This window comes from Phyllobates terribilis, unplaced genomic scaffold (assembly GCF_046119375.1).
Source record: "Phyllobates terribilis strain yellow unplaced genomic scaffold, ASM4611937v1 Scaffold_11__3_contigs__length_659146591, whole genome shotgun sequence".
In the NCBI taxonomy this organism is placed as follows: Eukaryota; Metazoa; Chordata; class Amphibia; order Anura; family Dendrobatidae; genus Phyllobates; species Phyllobates terribilis.
The window spans coordinates 388,692,616-388,713,732 of record NW_027362771.1 but is presented as its reverse complement, the minus strand read 5'-3'; positions in this window follow the sequence as shown (position 1 = coordinate 388,713,732).

The following is a 21,117-nucleotide window of genomic DNA, read 5'->3' as shown; positions in this document are numbered from 1 at the left end:
AATTGGCAACATAGTTCTTAGTCAAAGTGTGCTAGTCAAAATGTGCCAGGATGTACATAGCTTATTTTAAAAGAAACCTACACACTGCCACAGATTGATCCTCTGGCAACGTGGAAAAGAATTTCCACTCTCAAGATGCACTTTGGACTCACAAACACAGTGTCCACCACTAGATCTTTCAGGTACTGTTGAGCCTCCTACACCAACATCAGTCATGACTAGTGTTGAGCCACCCCCGTAGTGTTCGAGTTCGGTTCGGTTCGTCGAACACCTTCGAACACCGTTAAAACCAATGGCAGGCAAACAAAAACACATAGAAAAACATAGAAAACACCTTCAAAGGTGTCCAAAAGCTGACAAACTGCTCAGAAGACATAACTAACACATGGAAAAGTGACAAGTACATATAGTCATGCGAAAATAAAAGAGGTGGAGGAGTAAAAGGAGGGGGAGACACAGATATAGGCATGTCATGCCCTTCTAAAATCCAAAAAGTGAGAAGCCGACACGGCCAGTCCGCTCCTGCCCGTGCCACCTCCGTGTCGCCGGGTTTGTGCCAGAGCCGCGGTGAACCCTGATGGCCAGCCCCCCTCTCCCAATACTGGTGCCTGTCCGCTGGTGGGTCGAGCGAGCCCCCCTGTGGTGGAGGCAGCTCTAAGCTTTTTAATTTAAATTGTCTCTCTTATTTTAATGAATACACTTTAAATCCATTTACAAGGATCTATTGGAGGGCAAGTCTCATGCCAGCAGCCGCGTAATTCCAGCTCCAGTAGCGTCCACTAAAGCTGCTGCAGTTAAAAAGCTTTTATAAGGATCGAGCTCGGCTGTCCACCGCAAGGCATCCTACTGCCAGTCCCAGCCCCTATGCCTTGGGGTGCCTCCTGATGCTCTTCAATGAGTATCCTGTGGTCCCGAAGCATTTCCTTTGAAAAAATTAAGTGTCCAAACTACAGGTGGTGTAGCTTGCTTAACAGCCGGGATAATCCGCTGACTAGCAGACACTGCTACTAGGCACAAAGTATTTCCTGGGCTAGATGCAGTTCAAAATTTGTAATTAGATACTCTCATTGGATGCTGAGAAAGCATTCCATAGAGTCTCCTGGCACGCCATATATGATTCTCTTAAAAATCTTGGGGTAGGGGTCTAGGGGACCCTTTTATAGCCAAAATCACAGCCCTGTATCACAATACGTCACCTAGGCTGAAGATAAATGGAACTGTAGCACCCTGAGGGCTCGGTTGCTACAGAGGTATTGCACCTCACCCAGAGGTGTGATATCTCACTCTCAGGTAAGGATGGAGTGTGGATCAGGACCCGACACCTGCATGCATTACACCACATTGCCATGGGGCAGGGCGACCAATATGCCCCTGAGATGGGCACGACAGTCCCTGTCCCTGGCTGGAGTGGGGGGAGGGAACACTGAGGAAGGGGAACCCTGTAGTGCAGGAGCAGGGAGGAAGCAGTTCCTGGGTGCATTGAGAAGGGAGTATAAAAGGTGGGCACCATCTTAGTTCAGTGCAGAGAAGTCTGAGCAGAAGTGGCAGGGAGCAGGGGCTCTGCATGAGCTCTGCTCCGGAGGCGGGCCTAGTAACAGAGGCCCAGGCCTGGAAGAGGGAGAAGGAAGAGGAGCGGAGAAGGCTCCAGGAACGAGGAATGAAGGGATCCCAGGGGTGCGGACGGGCGAGTCGCCACCGCACGCCCGAATCCAGGCCAAAGGGGGAGACCGGTCCCCGAACTAGTGGAGGCAGGAAACGACCCTCAGCTAGAAACCGGAGGCTCTGACATTTTATGTGGCGCAGCCCCTCGCTACACCCGCTAGGAAGGCACCACATAGGGTCAGGGAAACTGGCGCCAAGTTTACCAAGAGGAGGCCCGAGGCAGCCGGACAGAAGTGTTGGTAAGAAAGGCCAGACAAAGGACACACAAAGGGGGTCCTGTGAAGCGCTCCAAAGTTATCTGGGAGTTGTCTGAGCCCCTCACCTGGTGGGCACAGTACGACGTGGGCAGCCGTTACCTGCAGACGTGGTCTGGATAATAAGAACTGTGAGTAAAGGCCCTGAACTGCATCACTGACTCCGTGTCGTTACTGCTGCTGCCCTGCACCATCACCCCCATCCTCCGCATACACTGCCCTGAGGCTATACTCCTCCCGTGGGGAGTTATGCTACGCTCTGCTGCACCCACAACACCAGCCTCAGCGGTCTGCCCTGTAGCGGCGGTTCACTCTGACCGCAATCCACGGGTGGCGTAGTCGGACATTTAAACATCAAAACCACATAAATAGTTCCGCCACTGGTTTGACCACCCTGAGCCACGGAACCAGGTCGCCGCCACGAAGACTACAACCACCAGCATCCACCAAAAAGTGTCCGGCTCCGGGTGTCCCAAGGCCCAGGGGGTGCATCAGAACATTTTCATCACCTTTCACAATCACCAATGGGACAAGGCAGGGATGTCCTCTGTCCCCTCTCTTATACATCCTAGTGACGGAGCACCTGCTCTCATCAATTCGCCATAACCATTAGGTGGATTGAGGCGGGAGGCACCGAGTACAAGTGCTCTCTATTTGCTGATGATGTCCTAGTATATATCACTCAATCACATATATCCATCCATGCTGTTATGGCTGAAATAGATCACTTTGTTACATGGTCAAATTTTAAAATCAATGCAGCGAAGTCTGAGGCCCTCGATGTCTCCCTCCCCAAATCCATATAGGATTCCATCCAGTCCAACTTTCCCTTTGCCTGGCCCTCACAGGGTATCAAATACTTAGGAATTCCTATTCATAGAGACCTCTCCCATCTATGTTATCTTAATTAGAGATGAGCGGTGTTCGACTAGAACTGTTCGCCAATCTCAAATTCGAGCTGTTTTGGGCGGTGTTCGAGTTGTTCGACGAACCCGAACGATTTGCAAAAAATTCGGCTGTTCGAGGTTATGTTCGATAACTGTTCATGCACCAAAAGCGTGTCCTGCATGTCTGGCGCTATTTAGAGCACCAATCATGCAGGGATTGTCTGCCACTCACTGTAATGCCACAGCCATGGTGGTTGTGGCATTACAGTGATTGCCCAAATCGATGGGAACAGTGCCAACAGTGAAACATGAAAAGCCGGCAATTCAGCAGCGGCATACACCTGTACCCGACAATTTAGAACCGAAAGAATAGAGCTTCACACATAGATTAGATAGATATAAACATGTCAGCCACATATATACGAAGTACAGTGAAAGTGCTGCTTACTGTACTTGTCATTTAGCGTAAAGGATTTATCAAAAAAAATAATAGTGTTTTCATGCACCGTCTCTTTAAAAAAGCCGGCCGGCAATTCAGCAGCGGTACCCGACAATTTAGAATAGAAAGAATAGAGAATCACACATAGATTAGATAGATAGAAACATGTCAGTCACATATATATGAAGTACAGTGACAGTGCTGCTTACTGTACTTGTCATTTAGCGTAAAGGATTTATCAAAAAAAATAATAGTGTTTTCATGCACCGTCTCTTTAAAAAAGCCGGCCGGCAATTCAGCAGCGGTACCCGACAATTTATAACAGACAGATTAGAGCTTCACACATAGATTAGATAGATAGAAACATGTCAGTCACATATATATGAAGTACAGTGATAGTGTTGGTTACTGTACTTGTCATTTAGTATTAAAATAAAGGATTTATTATTAAAAAAATTGGCGTGGGGTTCCCCTTAATTTTAGGCTCTAGCGGAGGTTAAGCAGACGGCTGGGGCAGATGTTTGAAGCCTGGGAAGGGGGTAATACCCACGGAGCTTCCCAGGCTACTAATATCAGCCCCCAGCTGAATACATAGCCTTTACTAGCTATTAAAATGGGGGACCCCCCCCAAAAAAATGACGTGGGGTCCCCCCTAATTTAATAGCTAGCAAAGGCTAGGCAGACAGCTGGGGGCTGATATTAATAGCCCAGGAAGGGAGCCATGAATATTGGCCCCCTCCCAGGCTAGAAACACCAGCCGTCAGCCGCCCCAGAAATGGCGCATTCATAGGATGCGCCAATTCTGGCACTTAGCCTCGCTCTTCCACGCTGCCCTGGTGCGGTGGCAGGGGGTAATAGGGTTGGGGTTGATGTCAGCTTATAATGCCAGCTGACATCAAGCCCAGGTTAGTAATGGAGAGGCGTCTATAAGACACCCCCATTACTAACCCCATAGTCAAAGTTAAAAAAAACACAAACACCCAGAATAAAGTCCTTTAATTGAAATAAAGACACAATCCTTTATTGTTCTAAATTAAACCATACTTACCGTCACGCCTATTCCAGCTGAAGCCAACGATCTCCTGCAATAAAAGAAAAATAATAAAGCAACCTCATCCTTACCTTTCCATGGTTCCCACGACAGCTTCAGCTCTGCTACATCGAGATGACAGGCTGGACCGCAGCAGAACGCTGCCATCCAGCCTCTCATCCCGCAGACACTGAGAAGCGCAGGCTTGCTTGCGCTGCTCAGCGTCTCTCTGTGACGACATCCAGATGAGCCGAGTTCATGTCCAATGAACTCGGCTCACCTCATGCACGTCACTGACAGCGTGGGAAAATTCTCACGCTGAAGCGGTGAGTGCAGGAGAATTCTCCCACGCTGTCAGTGACGTGCATAAGGTGAGCTCATGTCCAATGAACTCAGCTCACCTCCTGCACTTCACTGACAGCGTGGCAGAATTCTCCTGCACTCAGCGCTTCAGTGTGAGAATTCTCCCACGCTGAAGCGCTGAGTGCAGGAGAATTTTCCCACGCTGTCAGTGACGTGCATGAGGTGAGCCGAGTTCATTGGACATTAACTCGGCTCATCTGGATGCCCTCACAGAGAGACACTGTGGAGCGCAAGCAAGCCTGCGCTTCTCAGTGTCTGCGGGATGACAGGCTGGATGGCAGCGTTCTGCTGCGGTCCAGCCTGTCATCTCGATGTAGCAGAGCTGAAGCTGTCGTGGGAACCATGGAAAGGTAAGGATGATGTTGCTTTATTATTTTTCTTTTATTTCAGGAGATCGTTGGCTTCAGCTGGAATGGGCGTGATGGTAAGTATGGTTTAATTTAGAACAATAAAGAATTGTGTGTTTATTTCAATTAAAGGACTTTTTTCTGGGTGTTGTGTTTTTTTTAAATACTTTACTAGAAATTCATGGTGGTCATGTCTAATATTGGCGTGACCCCATGAATTTCGGGCTTAGGGCCAGCTGATAATGCCAAGCTGGCCCTATCCCCTTTATTACCCAGTGAGCCACCGCATCAGGGCCCTGGATGAGTTGGGTACAGCGCCAGAAGATGGCGCTTCTATGAACGCGCCATTTTCCGGGGTGGCTGCGGACTGCAATTTGCAGCGGGGGTGGCCCAGAATGCTTGGGCCTCCCTGCGCTGCGGATTCCAGCCCCCAGCTGCCTAGTTGTACCTGGCTGGACACAAAAACAGGGCGAAGCCCCATGTCAATTTTCTTTAAATTATTTCATGAAATAATTAAGAAAAAAAGGGCTTCCCTATATTGTTGTGTCCGGCCAGGTACAAATAGGCAGCTGGTGGTTGGGGGCAGCCCGTTCCTGCCTGCTGTACCTGGCTGGACACAAATATAGTGCGAAGCCCCACGTCAATTTTTTTAAAATTATTTCATGAATTTCCTGAAATAATTTAAAAAAATTGAAGTGGGGCTTCGCACTATATTTGTGTCCAGCCAGGTACAGCAGGCAGGAACGGGCTGCCCCCATCCACCAGCTGCCTATTTGTACCTGGCCGGACACAACAATATAGGGAAGCCCTTTTTTTCTTAATTATTTCATGAATTTCATGAAATAATTAAAAAAAATTGAAGTGGGGCTTCGCACTATATTTGTGTCCAGCCAGGTACAGCAGGCAGGAACGGGCTACCCCCAACCACCAGCTGCCTATTTGTACCTGGCCGGACACAACAATATAGGGAAGGCCTTTTTTTCTTAATTATTTCATGAATTTCATGAAATAATTAAAAAAAAAGTACGTGGGGCTTCGCCCTATTTTTGTGTCCAGCCAGGTACAACTAGGCAGCTGGGGGCTGGAATCTGCAGCGCAGGGAGGCCCAAGCTTTCTGGGCCCCCCCCCGCTGCAAATTGCAGTCCGCAGCCACCCCGGAAAATGGCGCGTTCATAGAAGCGCCATCTTCTGGCGCTGTACCCAACTCATCCAGGGCCCTGGTGCGGTGGCTCACTGGGTAATAAAGGGGTTAGGGCCAGCTTGGTATTATCAGCTGGCCCCAAGCCCGAAATTCATGGGGTCACGCCAGTATTAGACATGACCGCCATGAATTTCTAGTAAAGTATTTAAAAAAAACACAACACCCAGAATAAAGTCCTTTAATTGAAATAAACACACAATTCTTTATTGTTCTAAATTAAACCATACTTACCATCACACCCATTCCAGCTGAAGCCAACGATCTCCTGCAATAAAAGAAAAATAATAAACCAACCTCATCCTTACCTTTCCATGGTTCCCACGACAGCTTCAGCTCTGCTACATCGAGATGACTGGCTGGACCGCAGCAGAACGCTGCCATCCAGTCTGTCATCCCGCAGACACTGAGAAGCGCAGGCATGCTTGCGCTCCTCACTGTCTCGCTGTGACGGCATCCAGATGAGCCGAGGTCATGTCCAATGAACTCGGCTCACCTCATGCACGTCACTGACAGCGTGGGAAAATTCTCACGCTGAAGTGCTGAGTGCAGGAGAATTCTCCCACGCTGTCAGTGATGTGCATGAGGTGAGCTCATGTCCAATGAACTCAGCTCACCTCCTGCACGTCACTGACAGCGTGGGAAAATTCTCCTGCAATCAGCGCTTCAGCGTGAGAATTTTCCCACGCTGTCAGTGACGTGCATGAGGTGAGCCGAGTTCATTGGACATGAACTCGGCTCCTCTGGATGTCGTCACAGAGAGACGCTGAGCAGCGCAAGCAAGCCTGCGCTTCTCAGTGTCTGCGGGATGACAGGCTGGATGGCAGCGTTCTGCTGCGGTCCAGCCTGTCATCTCGATGTAGCAGAGCTGAAGCTGTCGTGGGAACCATGGAAAGGTAAGGATGAGGTTGCTTTATTATTTTTCTTTTATTGCAGGAGATCGTTGGTTCTGCTGGAATGGGCGTGATGGTAAGTATGGTTTAATTTAGAACAATAAAGGATTGTGTCTTTATTTCAATTAAAGGACTTTATTCTGGGTGTTTGTGTTTTTTTTAACTTTGACTATGGGGTTAGTAATGGGGGTGTCTTATAGACGCCTCTCCATTACTAACCTGGGCTTGATGTCAGCTGGCATTATAAGCTGACATCAACCCCAACCCTATTACCCCCTGCCACCGCACCAGGGCAGCGTGGAAGAGCGAGGCTAAGTGCCAGAATTGGCGCATCCTATGAATGTGCCATTTCAGGGGCGGCTGACGGCTGGTGTTTCTAGCCTGGGAGGGGGCCAATATTCATGGCTCCCTTCCTGGGCTATTAATATCAGCCCCTAGCTGTCTGCCTAGCCTTTGCTAGCTATTAAATTAGGGGGGACCCCACGTCATTTTTTTTGGGGGGTCCCCCATTTTAATAGCTAGTAAAGGCTATGTATTCAGCTGGGGGCTGATATTAGTAGCCTGGGAAGCTCCGTGGGTATTACCCCCTTCCCAGGCTTCAAATATCTGCCCCAGCCGTCTGCTTAACCTCCGCTAGAGCCTAAAATTAAGGGGAACCCCACGCCAATTTTTTTAATAATAAATCCTTTATTTTAATACTAAATGACAAGTACAGTAACCAACACTATCACTGTACTTCATATATATGTGACTGACATGTTTCTATCTATCTAATCTATGTGTAATGCTCTATCTTTCTGTTCTAAATTGTCGGGTACCGCTGCTGAATTGCCGGCCGGCTTTTTTAAAGAGACAGTGCATGAAAACACTATTATTTTTTTAAATAAATCCTTTACACTAAATGACAAGTACAGTAAGCAACACTATCACTGTACTTATTATATATGTGACTGACATGTTTCTATCTATCTAATCTATGTGTGAAGCTCTATTCTTTCTGTTCTAAATTGTCGGGTACAGATGCTGAATTGCCGGCCGGCTTTTTTAAAGAGACGTTGCATGAAAACACTAATATTTTTTTTAATAAATCCTTTACACTAAATGACAAGTGCAGTAACCAACACTGTCACTGTGCTTCTTATATGTGTGACTGACATGTTTCTATCTATCTAATCTATGTGTGATGCTCTATTCCTTCTTGTCTAAATTGTCGGGTACTGGTGTATGCCGCTGCTGAATTTGCCGGCCGGCTTTTTTAAAGAGAGTGTCTTCTGAGCAGTTTGTCAGCTTTTGGACACCTTTGCAGGTGTTTTCTATGTGTTTCTATGTGTTTTTGTTTGCCTGCCATTGGTTTTAACGGTGTTCGATGGTGTTCTAAGGTGTTCGACGAACAGTTCGACGAACAGTTCCTCGAACATCCCGGTGTTCGACGAACCGAACCGAACCCGAACACTACGGGGGTGGCTCAACACTAATCTTAATTTTGAGCCCTTTATTGAACAACTCCATACAGACCACGGTTGGCAAGTTAGAACTGTAAGATTCACTAGGTGAACCACTTGTGTTTTGTGGAAAAGCACATGTACACTGTGTTCCAAATTATTAAGCAAAAAGTGTTTAGGAGTGATAAGGGAAGAATTTGTTTGTTTGTCAGTTAAACTCATTGATGGTGATGTGTGTCAGGGCTCTTTATATCACTGTAAGCAATTGCAGACACCTGTGCTAATTAGTTTGGCAGGTGTGTCCAATGAAAGGCAAGACTACTTAAGAAGGCTCTCTCACATTATTAAGCAGCCTACATTTTCTGCCAAAATGGGAAAGAAAAAGGATGTGTCGGCTGCTGAGAAGCAACAAATTGTGGAGTGTTTAGGTCAAGGCATGACTACAATCAACATTGTGCGATGATCAGGATGAAGTGTCTTGGCAATCAAGAAGTATGTAGCTGATTCACAGTACAAACATGCGTGCTGATAAGGGCAACTTGAGGACTCTTTCCTACAGGCAATTACGTCAGGTTGAAAGAGCAGCGGCAAAAAAGCCTTGTCATAGCAGCAGACAAGTTTTTGAAGCTGCTTGTGCCTCCAACGTCCCCCGAACAGCAAGATGCAGGGTCCTTCAGAGGTTTGCAGCTGTGCATACGCCATCCTGTCGACCTCCTCTATCCACTTCACACAAGCAGAAACGGCTCCAGTGGGCCAAACATTACATGAAGACTGATTTCAAAACTGTTTTGTTCACGGATGAGTGCCGTGCAGCGCTCGATGGTCCAGATGGATGGAGTGGAGGATGGCTGGTTGATGGACACCCCACGCAAACACGGCTACAGCGCCAACAAGGAGGAGGTGGAGTAATGTTTTGGGCTGGAATCATGGGGAGAGAGATTGTCGGCCCCTTTAGGATCCCTGAAGGCGCTAAAGATGAACTCCATAATGTATGTTGATTTTCTCAAACAGCACTTCCTGCCATGGTTCAAGAAGAAGAACCGTGTATTTCACAGCAAGATCATTTTTCTGCATGATAATGCACCATCTCATGCTGCACATAAAACATCTGCATCTCTGGCTGATATGGGCATAAAAGGGGACAAACTTATGGTGTGACCCCCATGCTCCCCTGACCTCTACCCGATTCAGAACCTTTGGAGCATCATTAAAAGGAGTGTCTATGATGGCGGGAGGCAGTTCACAACTAATCAACAGCTCTGGGAGGGTATTCTGTCCTCATGCAAAACAATTGAAGCAGAAACCATCCAAAACCTGACAAATTCAATGGATGAGAGAGATCAGAAGCTCCATTCGAACAAGGGGTCCTATGTGAAAATGTAACATCACCTAAAATAAAGTTTTGAGTTGAAAACTGTTTGATTTCAGTTTCTAACAACCTGATAATGCTTATAATTTCAAAAATGACCATTTTTTTGGTCTTTATTAAAATGAAAAGGTTGATCGAAAAGTTTGGGGGATCTAAGAGTGTTGCAACCCAGTAGTCATGATTACTTCGAATTCTGACAATATGAGGGTCATGCTGCAGGTAGTGCAGCAAGAAGGCACTTATGTGTCTTGCGCATCTCGGAGCCCCAAAATTATTTTCCGGGCTAGATGCAGCTAAAAATTATTTTTAATTTTAAATCTGGTGAAGCTTTAGTATAGATGGCCTAATAGGATCAGTGCTGCACACTGCTACAAAGCCCAAATTATTTTCCAGCCAAGATACAGATAAACATGATTAGTAATTTGAAAGCTTAAAACGGTTGGTAGGGTGATTTTAACCAATCATCAAGCTTTTACTCTCCCCAGGATGACACAGGGGTAGAAAAGTCGTTTCGGATCCATGATTTGTTCATCTTTATGAACGTGAGTCTGTCTACATTATCAGTGGAGAGCCGCGTGCGCTTATCTGTCAGCACACCACCAGCAGCGCTGAACACACGTTCAGACAGAACGCTGGCTGCGGGGCATGACAAGATCTCCAAGGCGTAAGTGGCTAGCTCCGGCCATTTATCCAGATTGGAAGCCCAAAAAGAGCAAGGGTCCAGTGACACAGTCGTAGCTTCAATGTTTACTTGGAGATACTCCTGTACCATCGTCTCTAGGCGTTGACTATGTGTCAGACTTCTTGTCTCCTGTGGCCTTGCAAAGGATGGGCTAAAAAAGTGGTGAAATGATTCCGCAAAATTGATGTTACCAGCAGATACTGTGGTTCTGTTACGGTTTGAGTGCTGAACACTTGACGGTCCCACGGTTGGCAAGTTGGAACTGTGAGATTCACTACCTGCACCACTGGTATTTTGTGGAAAAGCACATGTAAGATTCTGCAACAGTCAGAACGTATTGCACCAGGGCTTGTCGGTGCTGCCACAGTCGCTGCAACATGTGCAGAGTTGAATGCCACCGGGTAGGCACATCGCATTTTAGCCGGTGAAGTGGCAGGCCCAACGACTTCTGTAGAGATGTAAGTCGCTGAGCTGCGGGCTGCGAACGGCGGAAGTGAGCACACAGCGACCGTGCCCTCTGCAGAAGGCCATCTAGTCTGGGATAGTGGGCTAAAAATTGCTGGACAACCAGGTTCAACACGTGAGCCATACAAGGCATGTGTGTGACATTGCCCCGGCGAAGGGCCGCACCCAGGTTTGCAGCATTGTCGCACACGGCCTTCCCTGGTTTCAGGTCCAGTGGAGACAACCATTCATGAAATTGGTTCTCCAGAGCTGACCACAACTCCTCAGCTGTGTGACTCACATTTCCCAGACATTTCAATGTAAAAACCGCCTGATGACGTTGAGCCCTACTGCCAGCATAGTAAGGAGGTGTGCAGGATCCCTTCTGCGCAGTTAGAAAGCTTGTGGCATGACCAGACAGGCTTTGGGTGCAGGTGGAAGACCGAGAGGAGGTTGAGGAGGCAGAAGCAGTGGAGGAACTTTGACATAAAGAGGATTGACGTACAACTCGTGGGGACAGCAAGACTTGGACAGCAGCCCCTTGTCCTGCTGTCACCATAGTTACCCAGTGCCCAGTCAGCGACATGTAACGCCCCTGTCCATGCCTACTCGTCCAAGTGTCTGTGGTGAAATGCACCTTGTCACACACAGAGTTTCTCAAAGAAGCGGTGATGTTGTGTGCGACATGCTGGTGGAGCGCAGGCACACCTTTCTTTGAGAAGTAGTGCCGACTGGGCATCTGGTACTGGGGCACTGCGACGGACATAAGGTCTCGAAAATCCTCTGTGTCCACCAGGCGGAAAGGCAGCATTTCTGTAGCCAAGAGCTTGCAGATGGTGAAATTCAACCTCTTAGCTTTCTCATGGCTAGGAGGAAATGGTCTTTTACTTGTCCACATCTGAGGGACCGAGGGCTGGCTATTGTGCTTAGACGGGGTTGATAAGGGTGTCCCCGGCAAACTGCCGGTCTGTGAGGAAGATGCAGGCGGACATGTTAGGTTGCCTTGATCCAAAGGTGGTGCTATCGATGTCGGACAGCGCTCAACACCAGCTGGTGTTACCACCTCCAAAGAAAATGATGACCTGCCAATCACGCTGGCTGTTGCGGGTAAAGAGGTGGCAGGTCTGCGCCCCAAAACAGGTGTGACTGCTGTCCCCCCAGTCACAGAGGATGAAGAGGCCGCGGATGCACAAGATATGGCAGACGGTGGTTGGCCCGGCCGGCTAGGCCGCATTGTAGCACACTGAGCTTCCCACTGCAACTTATGCTTCATGTCCATGTGCCGGTTCATGCATGAAGTACTCAAACTATGTATTTTTTGGCCTCTACTTAGCTTTTGCTGACAAATGTTACAGATAACACGAGTTGGGTCATCTTTATCGATCTGAAAAAATGCCCAGGCTATGCAAGGCTTAGCACCCATGCGACCTGAAGAGCCACCACGACTTGTGGTGAGAGGCAGAGTTGTGTTTGAGGATGAAGTTGTTGACGTGCTTCCAGTACTACGTCTCTGTCCAGGAAGGCGCAACCTGACCTCGTCGTCACTAGCATCTTCCTCCACCTCCTCTGCTGACCTCATCTCTTGGCTGACTGTGGGTTGACAGTAAGTGGGATCTCCAACCTCATCATCATCACCCTGTGCGTTATCACACCCGTCGTCCTCAGAGCCAACCTGTTCCTGCCCTGACAAAAAACTAAAGTTGTCGCTCCAATCAGGTATTTGAGTCTTATCATCGTCCTCCTCATTGTCTCCACCAACAGGAGCTACAGTTTGGGAATGAGGGTCTACATTATGGTCAGAACCTTCTGCGTCTGGTCCTGGATCCGACTCATAAAGATTCTGGGCATCAGTGCAGATCATTTCCTCGTCTGGATTCACAGAAGCGCTGGAGTCTACCTCTGATTCCCAGGCTATAGTATGAGTAAACAGCTCTGCAAACTCAACCATCTGTGCTACCTCATACTCAGACGGGCAGCTGGAGATTTGGGAGCTGTGAGGAAGCAAGTGCGATTGGGGTGACACCTTTGAGGACTGGAGTATTTGTGATGTTGAAGTTGATGTGGAGGAGAGCCCACTTAAAGGAGCACTTGATATCCGTTGAAGCACCTGCTGTTTTTGTGCCTCATCTGGAATTTGTAGCAATTTGGCGTGGCTGTAAGAAAGGGATCTTATCACATTGTCCGCTAAAAGAAGTAGACATTTTAGTTTGGCTGGAAGATGGTCTTTCTTCTGCAGATGTTACTGTTGCTTTAACACCTACCCCACGGACACAACCTTTTTTCCCCTTCCCAACACGCCTATTCCCCTTTCCACCAGCAGCAGGCCTTTTTCCACTCATTTTTTCAGAGCTAGATGCAGAAAAAAATTATATTCAATTTGCAACCTGATGGAGGTCAGTATAGATGGACTAATAGAGAAAGCCCCACACACTGCTAGAAGGCCAAATATTTTTTCAGAGCTAAATGCAGATAAAAATTATTTTTGATTTGCAACCTGATGGAGGTCAGTATAGATGGACTAATAGAGAAAGTCCCACACACAGCTAGAAGCCCAATATTTTTTCAGAGGTAGATGCAGAAAAAAATATATTCAGTTTGCAACCTGATGGAGGTCAGTATAGATGGACTAATACAACAAGTCCCACACACAGCTAGAAGCCCAATATTTTTTCAGAGGTAGATGCAGAAAAAAATATATTCAGTTTGCAACCTGATGGAGGTCTGTATAGATGGATTAATAGAACAAGTCCCACACACAGCTAGAAGCCCAATATTTTTTCAGAGGTAGAAGCAGAAAAAAATATATTCAGTTTGCAACCTGATGGAGGTCAGTATAGATGGACTAATACAACAAGTCCCACACACAGCTAGAAGCTCAATATTTTTTCAGAGGTAGATGCAGAAAAAAATGTATTCAGTTTGCAACCTGATGGAGGTCTGTATAGATGGATTAATAGAACAAGTCCCACACACAGCTAGAAGCCCAATATTTTTTCAGAGGTAGATGCAGAAAAAAATATATTCAGTTTGCAACCTGATGGAGGTCTGTATAGATGGATTAATAGAACAAGTCCCACACACAGCTAGAAGCCCAATATTTTTTCAGAGGTAGATGCAGAAAAAAATATATTCAGTTTGCAACCTGATGGAGGTCAGTATAGATGGACTAATACAACAAGTCCCACACACAGCTAGAAGCCCAATATTTTTTCAGAGGTAGATGCAGAAAAAAATATATTCAGTTTGCAACCTGATGGAGGTCTGTATAGATGGATTAATAGAACAAGTCCCACACACAGCTAGAAGCCCAATATTTTTTCAGAGGTAGATGCAGAAAAAAATATATTCAGTTTGCAACCTGATGGAGGTCTGTATAGATGGATTAATAGAACAAGTCCCACACACAGCTAGAAGCCCAATATTTTTTCAGAGGTAGATGCAGAAAAAAATATATTCAGTTTGCAACCTGATGGAGGTCTGTATAGATGGATTAATAGAACAAGTCCCACACACAGCTAGAAGCCCAATATTTTTTCAGAGGTAGATGAAGAAAAAAATATATGCAGTTTGCAACCTGATGGAGGTCAGTATAGATGGACTAATACAACAAGTCCCACACACAGCTAGAAGCCCAATATTTTTTCAGAGCTAGATGCAGAAAAAAATTATATTCAATTTGCAACCTGATGGAGGTCAGTATAGATGGACTAATAGAATGATGCTATGTCCAAAAGATTTTACTTCACTAGGTGCAGTAAAAAAATTGGTATCCTATACACAGGTGGTATATCTTGCAACACAGATCGGCTACTCCACTGACTAACACACTCTGCAATAGGCCAAAAAGGATTAGCTTTGCTAGATTCAGCCAAATGCTGTGAAAAAAACTTGCACAGCACTGGCACAGACCTGCCTGGCAAAAACTGATAGGAACTGATGTAACCTAGTCCTGAAAAGGACTGCAATTACAATTAGTCTTTACTCCCACAATCTATCTATTTAAGAGCACAGACCTGCCTGATAAAAGTCGTAGGAAATGCTGTAACCTAGTCCTTAAAAGGACTGCAATCACAACTATTCCCTACTCCCAAGCTATCTGTAGATTTGTGCGAAAATTGGCTTGAAATTAACAAGGTATAGCGCACACAGCAACAGCGGTGCCGTCTAACACGCAGCTGCAGCAGTGAGAAAATGGTGGCGACGGGGAAAATGGCTTGGTCTTATAGGGCAAGGACATGTGACATACACTGCCAATGACACATGCCCTTGCTTGTGTGAAAAAAAGCACTTCGCTCCGTGTGTGCGCTGCTGATAGGCTGACAGATTGCACCTCCCCACTGCAAATGCGGGAAAGAGAAAAAAAAATGGAGATCTTCATTGTTCCTGCAGATCCATCCCCTGCCCCTCCCCCCACCCCGCTGTACACTCAAACTGCGTATTAACATTAATTTTCATCATTACTGAGAAAAAATCCAGTTATGATTTTGGTGCACGAACAGTTATCGAACATAACCTCGAACAGCCGAATTTTTCTCAAATTGTTCGTGTTCGCCGAACGGCTCGAACACCGCCCAAAACAGCTCGAATTTGAGATTGGCGAACAGTTCGAGTAGAACAACGCTCATCTCTAGTCATGACCTCACCTAGTCCTTAGCTGACCACAGAAGAAGCAGATTTTATCCTTGAAAATATGCTGGCAGGACATAATCTCTGCCCTTAAATGCCTACTTCACCACCATACCCCTCTGATGACATCATGTCCTTGGCAGCTTGATTTGATATCCAATCATTATCATCAGTACCCTTGACTCAGCTCACAGTAGTCTCAGTTTTTTTTCATATATTTTTTTCATTCAATTACATAGAAAAAAAAAAAAAACTACAGATTTTAAGTATACAAATTACCATAATAGCCTAAAAAAATCATTCAAATAGCTACTTGCTGTGAAATTTGAGCAGTGACAAATATAAATAAAACTAACTAAACCAAAACTTGAATTTTTCTTTTGTATATTTACATTGCCAAAAAATATATATAGGTAAGCTTTATATAGTCACCAAAACAAAGCTAAAAAAATACATTTTCCCACATAATACAAAGCCTAGCAAAGTCAATGAAAATTAAAACATATATGACTACTAAAAAAGAAATGCAAAACAAAAAAATAAAATGGACAGTCATTAAGAACAATTCAGGTCTTGGCACAAAGGGCTTTTCCAAAGCCTGTAAGGAAGGTGTGCTCCCTGATTTAATGTATGAAATTGCTATAATAAAGTGAATTATTGACTTCATGCAGACTAATCTCACTGGTTAACTCTGGCATAAAAGTCCTAGCAAAAAAAACATAACTTGGAGACCTAATAAAGTAATCACGTATTTCTTCTTATTGCTTGGTGTTATCTTTAGGTGCATCCAGGGCTTTCCGCACGGTTCAGTGTAGCTTCCTACAAGATGCAATTCATCCTGACATTCAGAAGATGGATTAAAATCATATATAAAAAACTGTAGGAGCATGTTGGTTGTGAATGATGATCGCTTTACAAAATTCATACCAGGAAGATGAACTAGAAAAGGGTGTTCCTTGCTGCCGTTGCTTTTTGCATTAGATACTTTAGTCTCTGACAGTTGTGGTTAGGAAGAATCCCGGTATAAAAGGTTAGCTGTATCACAGTATAGAAGATAAAGATTGCTATACGCAGATGGTGTTCTGATAATTTTAGGAGTTAGTGAGAGTTCAATGGAGAGAATGTTGTAATTATTAGCTGAATATTCAACATTTTCAAGTATACAGATAAATGAAAATAAATCAATACTGCAACCGATCAATGGCTTGACTAGGTATACGAAAAGTCTATTCTCTGTGGCAGGAAATAGTACCTGGGGATTAAAGGGAATCTGTCAGCAACACTTGGCCTACGCAAGCAGAGGTACTGCAGAGTAGGGCTATATACAGTAAAACCTTTCCAAGCATATCTGTTTTGTCATTATTTGATGGTCCCTTGTTGTGAAGTTTGTCTTTATTCATATGCAAATCAGCTTCATAATTGCAGTGGTGGACATATTAGTGCATTTGCAGTCTATGGTTCCTCTTCACTTCTCCCCGCCAGCGCCACCCCTTACTTTAAGATTGGCAGTGGAGACAGAGGTTCACCTCTAATCTCTACAATCAAACAAGAGGTGAAGTATAGTTACAGACTGCATTGATACACCCACAAGTGCACTTGCAACATTAATTTGCATATGCACAAAAGACAAATTCAACAGCAAGGGAGTGCACCAAATAGACCTCTCCAAGGATACCTGTTTATTCTCTACCTCAGCCTGCAGCACCTCTGCTTATCTAGAATTAATATTACTGACAGATTCCCTTTAACTAGAGATGAGCGTTGTTCTACTCGAACTGTTCGCCAATCTCAAATTCGAGCTGTTTTGGGCTGTGTTCGAGCCGGTCGGCGAACACGAACAATTTGAGAAAAATTCGGCTGTTCGAGGTTATGTTCGATAACTGTTCGTGCACCAAAATCATAACTGGATTTTTTCTCAGTAATGATGAAAATTAATGTTAATACGCAGTTTGAGTGTACAGCGGGGCGGGGGGAGGGGCAGGGGATGGATCTCTGCAGGAACAATGAAGATCTCCATTTTTTTTTCTCTTTCCCGCATTTGCAGTGGGGAGGTGCAATCTGTCAGCCTATCAGCAGCGCACACACGGAGCGAAGTGCTTTTTTTCACACAAGCAAGGGCATGTGTGATTGGCAGTGTATGTCACATGTCCTTGCCCTATAAGACCAAGCCATTTTCCCCGTCGCCACCATTTTCTCACTGCTGCAGCTGCGTGTTAGACGGCACCGCTGTTGCTGTGTGCGCTATACCTTGTTAATTTCAAGCCAATTTTCGCACAAATCTACAGATAGCTTGGGAGTAGGGAATAGTTGTGATTGCAGTCCTTTTAAGGACTAGGTTACAGCATTTCCTACGACTTTTATCAAGCAGGTCTGTGCTCTTAAATAGATAGGTTGTGGGAGTAAAGACTAATTGTAATTGGAGTCCTTTTCAGGACTAGGTTACATCAGTTCCTATCAGTTTTTGCCAGGCAGGTCTGTGCCAGTGCTGTGCAAGTTTTTTTCACAGCATTTGGCTGAATCTAGCAAAGCTAATCCTTTTTGGCCTATTGCAGAGTGTGTTAGTCAGTGGAGTAGCCTATCTGTGTTGCAAGATATACCACCTGTGTATAGAATACCAATTTTTTTACTGCACCTAGTGAAGTAAAATCTTTTGGGCATAGCATCATTCTATTAGTCCATCTATACTGACCTCCATCAGGTTTCAAACTGAATATAATTTTTTTCTGCATCTAGCTCTGAAAAAATATTTGGGCTTCTAGCAGTGTGTGGGACTTGGTCTATTAGTCCATCTATACTGACCTCCATCAGGTTGCAAATTAAAAATAATTTTTTTCTTCATTTATCTCTGAAAAAATATTTGGGCTTCTAGCAGCGTGTGGGACTTGTTCTATTAGTCCATCTATACTGACCTCCATCAGGTTGCAAATTAAAAATAATTTTTTTCTGCATCTAGCTCTGAAAAAATATTTGGGCTTCTAGCAGTGTGTGGGACTCGGTCTATTAGTCCATCTATACTGACCTCCATCAGGTTGCAAATTAAAAATAATTTTTTTCTGCATCTAGCTCTGAAAAAATATTTGGGCTTCTAGCAGTGTGTGGGACTTGGTCTATTAGTCCATCTATACTGACCTCCATCAGGTTGCAAATTGAATAAAAAAATTTTCTGCATCTAGCTCTGAAAAAATATTTGGGCTTCTAGCGGTGTGTGGGACTTGGTCTATTAGTCCATCTATACTGACCTCCATCAGGTTGCAAATTAAAAATAATTTTTTTCTGCATCTAGCTCTGAAAAAATATTTGGGCTTCTAGCAGTGTGTGGGACTTGGTCTATTAGTCCATCTATACTGACCTCCATCAGGTTGCAAATTGAATAAAAAAATTTTCTGCATCTAGCTCTGAAAAAATATTTGGGCTTCTAGAGGTGTTTGGGACTTGGTCTATTAGTCCATCTATACTGACCTCCATCAGGTTGCAAATTAAAAATAATTTTTTTCTGCATCTAGCTCTGAAAAAATATTTGGGCTTCTAGCAGTGTGTGGGACTTTGTCTATTAGTCCATCTATACTGACCTCCATCAGGTTGCAAATTAAAAATATTTTTTTTCTTCATTTAGCTCTGAAAAAATATTTGGGCTTCTAGCAGTGTGTGGGACTTGTTCTATTAGTCCTTCTATACTGACCTCCAGCAGGTTGCAAATTGAATATAATTTTTTTCTGCATCTAGCTCTGAAAAAATATTTGGGCTTCTAGCGGTGTGTGGGACTTGGTCTATTAGTCCATCTATACTGACCTCCATCAGGTTGCAAATTAAAAATAATTTTTTTCTGCATCTAACCCAGCCAATAGTTTTGGCCTAATACCACAGTTTGGCCACTCTGCTCTGCTCGGTTACCATCCATTGTTTTTTTGTGCAAACAACTCCAGAGTTGTGAATTAGTTAACCACCAAAATGAGTGGAAAAAGGCCTGCTGCTGGTGGAAAGGGGAATAGGCGTGTTGGGAAGGGGAAAAAAGGTTGTGTCCGTGGGGTAGGTGCAGAAGAAAGACCATCTTCCAGCCAAACTAAAATGTCTACTTCTTTTAGCGGACAATGTGATAAGATCCCTTTCTTACGGCCACGCCAATCGCTACAAATTCCAGATGAGGCACAAAAACAGCAGGTGCTTCAACGGATATCAAGTGCTCCTTTAAGTGGGCTCTCCTCCACATCAACTTCAACATCACAAATACTCCAGTCCTCAAAGGTGTCACCCAAATCGCACTTGCTTCCTCACAGCTCCCAAATCTCCAGCTGCCCGTCTGAGTATGAGGTAGAACAGATGGTTGAGTCTGCAGAGCTGTTTACTCATACTATAGCCTGGGAATCAGAGGTCGACTCCAGCGCTTCTGTGAATCCAGACGAGGAAATGATCTGCACTGATGCCCAGAATCTTTATGAGTCGGATCCAGGACCAGACGCAGAAGGTTCTGACCATAATGTAGACCCTCATTCCCAAACTGTAACTCCTGTTGGTGGAGACAATGAGGAAGACGATGATAACACTCAAATACCTGATTGGAGCGACAACTTTAGTTTTTTGTCAGGGCAGGAACAGGTTAGCTCTGAGGACGACGGGTGTGATAACGCACAGGGTGATGATGATGAGGTCGGAGATCCCACTTACTGTCAACCCACAGTCAGCCAAGAGATGAGGTCAGCAGAGGAGGTGGAGGAAGATGCTAGTGACGACGAGGTCAGGTTGCGCCTTCCTGGACAGAGACGTAGTACTGGAAGCACGTCAACAACTGCATCCTCAAACACAACTCTGCCTCTCACCACAAGTCGTGGTGGCTCTTCAGGTCGCATGGGTGCTAAGCCTTGCATAGCCTGGGCATTTTTTCAGATCGATAAAGATGACCCAACTCGTGTTATCTGTAACATTTGTCAGCAAAAGCTAAGTAGAGGCCAAAAAATTCATAGTTTGAGTACTTCATGCATGAACCGGCACATGGACATGAAGCATAAGTTGCAGTGGGAAGCTCAGTGTGCTACAATGCGGCCTAGCCGGCCGGGCCAACCACCGTCTGCCATATCTTGTGCATCCGCGGCCTCTTCATCCTCTGTGACTGGGGGGACAGCAGTCACACCTGTTTTGGGGCGCAGACCTGCCACCTCTTTACCCGCAACAGCCAGCGTGATTGGCAGGTCATCATTTTCTTTGGAGGTGGTAACACCAGCTGGTCTTGAGCGCTGTCCGACATCGATAGCACCACCTTTGGATCAAGGCAACCTAACATGTCCGCCTGCATCTTCCTCACAGACCGGCAGTTTGCCGGGGACACCCTTATCAACCCCGTCTAAGCACAATAGCCAGCCCTCGGTCCCTCAGATGTGGACAAGTAAAAGACCATTTCCTCCTAGCCATGAGAAAGCTAAGAGGTTGAATTTCACCATCTGCAAGCTCTTGGCTACAGAAATGCTGCCTTTCCGCCTGGTGGACACA